A 10,365-nucleotide genomic window follows, 5' to 3' on the forward strand; every position below is an offset into this window, starting at 1 on the left:
CTCCTCTCAAAAACAACAACAAAAAAAAAAAACAACAAAAAACAACACAACAAAAAACCCAAACCAGTGGAATGGCCTGTGGAAAACTCAGCTTAAGGACAGCACCTTGCGGGGCTGGAGCACTTTCCCACGGGATGTGGTATATGCACTGAACTATGGTCAACATGTGGTGCTATATCTCCCCAAATTAGAATCCACAGGTGTAAAAACCAGGATATAAAAGCAGGAGTAGCCTCCTTCATCATCAGTCTCAGTGACTCACGAATGGAATTTATGTTTCCTGTTCCTGAAACTGTTGATGCTGTTAGGTCAGAAGTCTTGGATCCAGAGTTGGGGAAGGTACAGGGTTCCACCCATTTGGAAGTTGTGACTAATACTGTGGAGTCACTCTGGGTTTCTTATTCTAGTGGACAAGCAGGTAAAGGATGAGCTAATATACTGACTGGGGTAATGAACTGATTACCAGATGAAGCTAGGGTTGCTACAACTCAGTGAAAAGCAGGGAGGATTATGTTTGGAACCTAGGAGAGGCATTGGAACATCTCTTACTACTTCCATGCCCAGAGTTAACTATCAGTGGGAAATTACAGTAACCATAACCCGACAGAGACAAGACAAGCCACCATGGCAAGATCCTCAGTAGCCGCAGCACCCAGGCTTAAACCAATCAGTCCCTTGGTGATTCTGGCTTCTATTGTCACTTCTAATCTCAGATGAAGCACCATGCTGCAGAACATGGGATCAGGCTTCCCCAGCAACGGCCCAAAGTTGTTTTTCCCAATTCCTCTGTCTTAATTCCTTTTTCCTACACTCTCACTATTCTGGGACTGTACCTCACAAAAATTAATTAATTAATTAAAAATTAGCAATTAAGCTTTGCCTCAGTCACTGTTTGCTAGAGGACTCAGGCAAAGACAACACTTTCTCTTAATTTATATTCATTAGGCTACTCGATCGTTCTAGGGCTGTGCAATACAAATCAGACACCCAGAGCAGTTCGATAGAATTATGTAATACTCACACGTAATTCAAAAATATCTAGTAGTCACATTTTAAAAAGTAAAAAGAAACAGGTGAAATTAATAATACATTTTATTTAAACCAATATATTCAAAATACTATTTTAACATGTATTCAATATAATTATTGAGATATTTTACACTCTTTTTTCATACTAAGACTTCAAAATCTATTGTAAATTTTATACTTACAGCACACCTCACTTTTTTTTTTCTTTTATTTTTGCGGTACGCGGGCCTCTCACTGTTGTGGCCTCTTCTGCCGCAGAGCACAGGCTCCGGACGCGCAGGCCCAGGGGCCACGGCCCACGGGCCCAGCCGCTCCGCTGCATGTGGGATCCTCCCGGACCGGGGCATGAACCCGCGTCCCCTGCACTGGCAGGCGGACTCCCAACCACTGCGCCACCAGGGAAGCCCCTCACTTTTGATCTGTATTCAATTTCATAAATTTTGCAGTGAAAATTCACATATCCAATTTGTTCTGAAATATTGGAAGATAATTCTCTGATATTTCTGAACATCTTGTGAGCAGAGGCACTGGATTCTTCTGTTCCAGATGATCTTTTAATAAAGGATGTTTGTATATACATCAGCTTTGGAAGAACAGCCATGTTCTAACCTGTGTAGTTAGGCAGAGAGAAAATTATTTCTTCTTCTGCCTTTTTGTTCTACTTAGGCCCTCAATGGATTGGGTGATGCCGATTCACAGCAGGGAGGACGATCTGATTTAGTCTACAGATTCAAATGCTGATCACTTTTGAAAAGACCCTCACCAAATCACCCAGAAATAATGTTTAACCAGTTCTCTGGGCATCCTGTGGTCCAGTCAAGTTGACACATAAAATTAACCATCACAGTGCACAGTTCAGTGAGTTCTGGCAAACATATATACTTGTGTAATCACACCCCCATTAAGATACAGAATATTTAATCCTAGAAAGTTCTCTTGTGCTTCTCTCCAAATTCCTCCCATTCCAGGTAATCACTCTTCTGCTTTCTAGCATCATGGTTTAATTTTGTCTCTCGGATGTCATGCAAATAGAATCATACACTATGGTTTTTTTTTTACTTCTTTTGTTCAACAGTGTTTTTCAAATTTATCCATGTCATTCATCCTTGTTCTTGAAAGATACTTTCCTTGGTATAGAATTCTAGGGTGATAGCTATTTCTTCTCAGTGTATTGAAGTTAATATTCCACTGCCTTCTGTTTCCGTTGCTATTGAGAAATCTTTCATTTTTGCTCTTCCATCAATCAACCTATTGACTTTTTTTTTTCTTTTCTTTTTGCAGGTAATCTACTTTATTTGCAGAGGAAATAACAGCTCTGTACGGACCCCTGGACTACAGGTGGGCTGCACACGTTGTTCATGTGTGTAATCCTCCAGGCCACAAGAAACTGTGTGCAGGCCATGCAGGAACTTTGGTTTCCATGTCAAGGGGGCTGCAAAAAAATTATCTCAAGGGGGCCTGCAAAAAGATTATCACCTGGCCAAGGCTGCAAGGTCACAGATGGATTGCGTTCTGGGGCTGTGGAAATTTACTAAATGTCTTCAAACCCACCCCAGCCAACCCCCAGCCCATACCAGGAACAGCTGGAGAGCCTCTTTATTCCTGCAATATCCCTCCAGTGCCTTCTACTGAGAAAGCTTAATATTGTGTTCGTTTTAAAGGGAAATCGTAAAGGAATTCAGTTTTTTATCACAAAGGATATATATTTCTTTCCTCTCCCGTTTCGAAGCACAGGCTCCGGTCGCGCAGGCTCAGCGGCCATGGCTCACAGGCCTAGCCGCTCCGCAGCATGTGGGATCTTCCCGGACCTGGGCACGAACCCGTGTCCCCTGCATCAGCAGGCGGACTCTCAACCACTGCACCACCAGGGAAGCCCCACAGAGGATGTATTTATTGAAATGTGCATTTAGGGCCTAGAGGCAATAAATTGAACTCAAGCTCCAATTAGACATGTTAGACTGATTCACATCTCACTCCATGTTTCTTAGACTCTTTACATCTCTTTGTGGTACATTCAGAATTTCTTCATAACTTCCACTGCTCTAATTCTTTATTCATCTATGTCTGTTGGGATATTAAACCTGTCTTCTGAGTTTAAATTTCAGTTATTCTATTTTTTTTAAATTTCTGGAAGTACTGCTTTTGGTTAATTTTCAAATCTGTCGTTTTTTATAGTCTCTTGCTCTTTATTCATATTTGAAACTTTTATTTCTGGCATAATGATTAAGAGGTAAGACTCTGGAATTTCATTACCTGGATTTATATCACAACCTCTGCCATTAACTGAGTAACTTTGGGTAAGTCATTCATCGTCTTTGTTCCTCAGTTTCCTCATCAGTAAAGCAGAAACAGTCATGTAAGTATATGTCTGTTAATTAAGTATATGTTTGTTGATAATAATGTAAGTAATAAGTATATGTTTGTTATGAGAATTAAGGGTTAAGAATTCAGAATTCAGAACAGTTATTGGCACCTAAAAATTATTACCTAAGTGTCGGCTACTGCCTTTTGTGGCTGAGTTTTTGGATAGGAAATTCATATAACATGAAATTAACCATTTAAAAATGTACCATTTACTGACATTCAGTGTGTTCACAATGTTGTGTAACCATCACCTCTATCTACTCCCAAGGTATTTTTATCACTCACAAGGGAGACCTCATACCTGCTAAGCAGTCACTACTCATTCTTTTCTCCCCCACACCCAGTACCTGGCACATACCAATCTGCCTTTTGTCTCTCTAGATTTAACTATTCTGGATATTCATACCAATGGAAGCACACAATATGTTTCCTTTTACGTCTGGCTTCTTTCACCTAATATGATGTTTTCAAGATTCATCTACATTGTAGCATGTATCAGTACTACATTCCTTTTTATGGCTGAATAATATGCCATTGTATGGATCTATCACATTTTGTTTATTCATTCATCCATTGTTTCCATCTTTGACTATTGTGAGTAATGCTATGGATATTCATGTACAGATGTGTGTTTGAACATGTTTTTAATTCTTTTGTGTATATATCTAGGAATGTAATTGCTGAGTCATATGGCAATTCGGTGTTTAATTTTTTGAGGAGTTACCAAACTGCTTTCCATAGAAGCTGGATCTTCTTACATTCCTACCAGCAATGTACAATGGTTCTAGATTCTCCAAATCCTCACACTTATTTTCCATTTTTTAAAATTATAGCTATCCTATCAAGTGTGAAGTGGTCTCTTATCTTGATTTGCATAGTAATGATGTTGAGCATCTTTTTCACGTTTGCTGGGTACTTGTACATCTTTTTGGTTTTTTTTTTTGAGAAACGTCTTTTCAAATCTTTTGCCCATTTTTAAATTGGGTTTCTTTTTTTTTTTTTTTTAAGGATTCTTTATATATTCTGGATATTAGACCCTCACCAGATATGTGATTTGCAAATACTTTCTGCTTTTAGGTTGTCTTTTCACTTTGATACACAGAAGTTTACAATTTTGAGGAAGTCCTTTATCTATTTTTTCTTTCGTTGCTTGTGCTTTTGGTATCATATCTAAGAATTTATTGCCAGATCCAAAGTCATGAAAATTTACTCCTCTTTTCTTCTAAGAGTTTTATAGTTTTAGATCTTCCATTAAGGACTTTGATCCATTTTGAGTTGTTTTGTATATAATGTGAGGTAACGGCCCAAATTCCTTTTTTTTTGCATGTTAATATCCAGTTGTCTCAGCACCATTTGTTGAAGAGACTGTTCATTCCCCATTGAGTGGTCTTGGCACCCTGTTGGCCATAATACGTATATGAGCTTACTTCTGGACTCTCAATTATATTCCATTGGTCTATAAATTTACCTTTATGCTAGTACCATACTGGTTTGATGACTGTAGCTCTGTAGTAAATTTTGAAATCAGAAAGTATGAGTCCTCTTTGTTCTTCTTCAAGATTGTTTTTTTGTGCTCCTTTGCAATTCTGTATGAATTTTTGTATCTCCCATTTCTGCAAAAACAATCATTGGGATTTTCATAGGGTTTGCATTGAATCTGTAGATTGCTTTGGGGATCACTGCCATCTCAACAATAATAAATCTAATCCATGAACACAGTGTGTCTTCCCATTTATTTAGGACTTTTTTTCAGAAATACCTTGTAGTTTTCAGTATACAAGTTTTGCCACTTCCTTGGTTAAATTTATTCTTATTTCTTTTTGATGCTATTATAAATGGAATTGTTTTCTTAATTTCATTTTAGGATTCTTCATTGCTTATAGAAATACAACTGAGGGAGTTCCCTAGTGGCCTAATGGTTAGGATTCCAGGCTTTCACTGCCATGGCCCAGGTTCAATCCCTGATCAGGGAACTGAGATCCTGCAAGCTGTGTGGTCAAAAAAACCCCAAAAACTGGTGTTTTGTATCCTGCAATTTTGCTTAATTATTAGCTCTAATAATTTATATTCTATATCACATCCACTGCCAATGTAGTTTTACTTCCTCCTTTCCAATTTGGATGACCTGATGTTTTTTAATGTCTGAAATTTTTGCAAGTCAATTCCTACTCATGGCACTATGTTGCTTTGTACTTTTATTTTCCTTTCTGATTTTTAACTGTGAGCTATCATTGAGTCCCTGCAGAGTATTTGTTTGCTTCCGCCAGCACTGGGTTGCTCTGATTTGGAACTTTAAAAAATAAACCTTCTGCTTGGGTTTTCTCAGACTACCTATGTAGTAAGATTTAGGGCTACAAATCTTCACAAAGGCCAAACTATTATTACATATTCTGAGAGAATACTCTCCTGCCACAGAGCATCAAGATTCAAGATATGCAAACTCCTCATCGTATGTATTAAGGATGGGTTTATCCTGTTTGAACACCACTCTTTGGATGCATTCTGGGCTTTGCAAAGGTCATGAAAATACATTTCATTGGTTCTTCAAGCGTGTTCAAGATGAAAGCTAGTTTCTGATTATAGTCAGCTTCCTGTTTTAATTTGGTTTTGGCTTGAGAGTACTTTCTTTCTTGACAGATTTTTTTTTAAAACACATTTTTAAAAAGTGTTTTTTCCCACCATGTTTAGTTGCTTTTTCACAGGAGAGATGGTCAGTGTAACCATCTGTACTGAAATGTCCATCCACTCACTGAGGTGGCCTTTAAGTCAGTCAAGGTTCCATTAATTATTTTTCTATAGTATACTGAAGCTTTTGGTTTTTGTACTTTTGGAGTTAAAGAAAAACAAGGAATACTTTTGGCAAAGCCTAATATTTAGCTCATAGTCGTCTATTAAATATCTGACCACCTAACAATGTGCCAGGCAGTCACCTAAGTCATGTAGGGGAACAAAACAAAAATCCTGTTCTTACAGAGCTTACATTCTGGGGTGAGGTTGGGGAGTTAACAGTAAATATTACATTTAAGGTGGGTATTACAGAATACACCACAGTGCACTCTATAGTGGCGGTGCTGTGCTGGTATTTTATATAGAATAGTTGAGGAAAAAACACTGATGGGTTGACATTTGAACAGAGACTTAACAGGGAAGAAAGAGCTGTACTTTATAATTCCAGATAAAGGGAAGAACAAGGGAAACATCTTGAGGTAAGAAAAACCCCGCTGTGTTCAAACCTCAGCAGAGGCCTGTGTGATGGAGCTGAGGAAGTTGGTGGGGAAGAGTGATTAGGGAAGAAGTTAATGTGGTGGGAAAAGTCATTCCAGCCTGTAAATTGCTTTTAGGATTTTGGCTTTTGCTCTGAATGAGGTGAGAAACCATTAGGTTTGGAGCAAAGCGATAACACAATCAGATATGGTTTAAAAGGAATATGCTGGCTGCTGAGTGTGGGATAGATTACTGCAAAGTAAAAAGCAGGGACACTACTCAGGTTATTGCAAGAATCCAAGAGATGATGTAGATTTAGACCACTGTGACAGCAGTGAATATGGTGAATAGGTAGATTCTGAAAAAAAAATAATTAGGTAGAACTGACAGAATTGCTGTTTAATTTGGAAGTGTGAGAAATCAAGGTTAATGCCTAGGCTTGGGGCCAGTGCAACTAAAATGTTTGTACTTACTGAGGACAAGAGGAGGTAGGGGCGTGTGTCTGCATGTAGAAATCAAGTCAGTCATCCTTTAGACAGCCAGATGGCATGATGAATAGGAAGTTCCTGAACAGGAAGTTCAGGAGAAATGGCTGGTAGGTCAACATATCACAATGGTTAACTGTGTTCTTAAGCAACTAGGGCATGAAAGTACTTCATTGTTTGGCCTTACTTGACAATACTCAAATTTGATATGGTAAACAAGGAATCGAGGTTACATAGAGGCTCAGACAATAGTAAGAATGAAAAGTAGTTATTTCATAAAACCATTTTCTACAATACAGAAAAAAATTGAGGGCTTTTAAAATTTTTTAAATACATTATTTCATCCAGAAAGTGTACAACTTGGGAAGAGATTATCAACAACGGAATGTTAAAACAACATATTCCATGTAAAAAAGCAACTATCAGGAACACTGTGTACCAGAGTTATTCATTAAAAAATTCTTTAAAATGAGGCAAAGAAAGGAACTAGTAGTTTAACAGAGTATCAGGAAAGAATGCAAAATATTGGTTAATTACTGGGGACCTGAAAAAAAACACTCGGCTAACTGCAATCTTCCTAGTCTTCCCAGAACTTTTTGACCTTTCAACACAAGTTCTTCCATAACTTTTATTTTGGAGGGGGAGGGGCTGTCATGTCTTAAAATTCTGGTCCAAATACCCTTACTGTTTATTTTTCTGTTATATTGGGAGAGTAGAAAGTTTTAATAGCTACCTTACGTTCAGTATCTTCTAAATTCAATGAAGACTGCTAACACCCTTCACATGACATCTTACGTTTTCAAACCACCTCCCACAGCCCCCCAAAAGTTGCTTAGGCCACAGAATGAGACCAGGGCTCAAATCCTTGTTCAGCTAGGTTATCTAGCCAACACTTGGCAGGAAAACTCTTGCACCTGGTTACTCATTTTAACTACTACTTGGCTACTGGCTGAATTATGCATTCCCAGAATAAAGTTAGGTCTTAGTTATAAATTTGAATGTCACTGGGTTAGACTGTTACTCAAATTAGTTCACTGTAGGATGTTAATAAATCTTATTAAGTAAACATGTAAATCAACCCACAGTATTAAAAGTACTATGAATCTGTCATTGTTAGAAATGTAATACTTGGGCATACAATATAACAAGTTCTCTTACAGCCATGAAACATCAAGAGTAAAATGAGTAAAATCATCATAGGGTCGGAAGTATCACTGCCATAGTCTACCACAAGGGAGAACTAGGAAGAGCCTTCACCTGGATGGTTTTTCAAAACAGGCCACTGGGTACCATTCCATAGTTTCTCAATCAGTGGCCTGGAGTGGGATCTGATAACTTCCGTTTTAGAGAACTTCCCAAATGATACTGATTATTGCTGGTCTTGGGGTCACGTTTTGAGAATCACTGTCCTAAATTCTTTACAGACCATAGTTTTTGTTATAACTGTAAGAAATTCAAAAATAGAACTCACACACAGTATTAAGTTAAAGTGTGGATTTCATGTTAGCTGGAATTACCGAGTTAAGACCAGAGTGTCTTTAAACACAGACTTTAATGGTAACAATCCTTTAAGCTCTATTAACCTTAGCTATTACAAGTGTTATGCAGATGTCACTATTAGACAATATTTAGTGACTTGCACTGGGTTCCTCATAAAATAGAGACAAATTCACTTAAAACTGTAATCAACAATCATTTAACAGTTTTGTTATGCCAACACAAAACATGGCTAATTTGAGTCACTTCCAAAATCACTAACACAGCATGATCAGTATCTGAAGTATGTCAACTAAGCCATTAAAAAAAAAAAAAAGTGAGTGTTTCACTACCCCTGAGACCACCAGTTAACTGTGGTTCATACTTTAAAAAATTGTGAGTACACCCACACAGGAAAGCAGAGTAGTAAGTTATTTTTTTTCTTTTAAATCTGATTATCACATTGCAAACCTGCCCAGGAACAAAAATGAGTCACTTAAAATATAATTTATCATTAACAGCTCAACTGGACTATAATCCCCATAGGTTAAGAGAAACTTAAGTATTTAAAATCTGAGTTATGCATTAAAAGACATAGGAAACAGGAAGAACCAAAATCAATTTTTAATCTAACGATCACTTCAGTCCTATACATGGCACTAGTAATATATATGGGGGCTGGGGAGGACAAATTCTTGGATTCTTTTGAAGGTTTCATTGCAGATGATCTCAAGTCCAGTGTTCATACATTCAAAAATGTTGGTTTTCCAGGTACATTACTGTTCTCTTAAACCTGGAGAAGCCTTTATGGCTTATTCCCTTAGAAGTGACATACGAAATATAGAAAGCATCAAGTCAAAGATACAGAGAACTGGACACATCTAATCATTATGACAATAGTTTAAGGAAGTCATCTCTATAAACACTTAAGGGCTGTCTATGGCTAAAAAGGTCAATTTGAAAGCCAATTAGGAATCCAGAAGCTCTAACAAGTATGTTTTATTCGTGGTTGGCTTTTAAGAAATGATATGCCTACTATAAAAGCTGTTATTTTGAGGGAATCTCAGTATTTATTCTAAAAATAGAGCCAAAAAAAGTTTCTTACCTTGTGGAGAGGTATATTACTAATTTCTCATTTGTACTTTGAATCCAACAGTTTTAACAGTATGACATCTACCCTTGAGTTATTTTTAAAGCAAAAGATAAAACGAAAAATTCACTCATTGGAAAATTGTATAACTGGATTGATATTTCTCAATGAAATGCTTATTACAGAATTAACAAAGCCAAAACATCTTCGGAAGGCATGCATTTCACTTTCAGTTTAGAGAAGAACCTTAAGTCAATAAATCATGTCCAAACTACATATTAAAATGTTTATAAAAATCAAGCTTTAACATTTATTTTATATCTAACTTTCCACATCTGTGCGCAGACAAGGAATAAGATTGCACATAAGTGTAAGCAGTGCAAAAATGTGGAAGTGGAAAAGTCACAGATGTGCTAGAAATTGAATACAGGACTGTAAGAAAGCAATGGACAAATCAAAATAACTAGGAAAAAGTAATAAAACTATAGGGTCAGAATTAGGAAGGGTGAAGAATGATAATGCCCTTGTTACTACAGAAGTTAAATAAGTGGCACAGATAGCACTTGTCAAACAAAAATAATCCAATAGCATTGACTTTTATTCATTCATGTTAAGTCACCTGAAATGATATCTGTTGCATTTAAATGCTCATTAATGTAAATGGCTGAACAAATTCATTTTAATGGATACTCACTCCATTAAAAAAAAAAAACTCAA

This window comes from Phocoena phocoena, chromosome 5 (genome assembly GCF_963924675.1).
Source record: "Phocoena phocoena chromosome 5, mPhoPho1.1, whole genome shotgun sequence".
Lineage (NCBI taxonomy): Eukaryota > Metazoa > Chordata > Mammalia > Artiodactyla > Phocoenidae > Phocoena > Phocoena phocoena.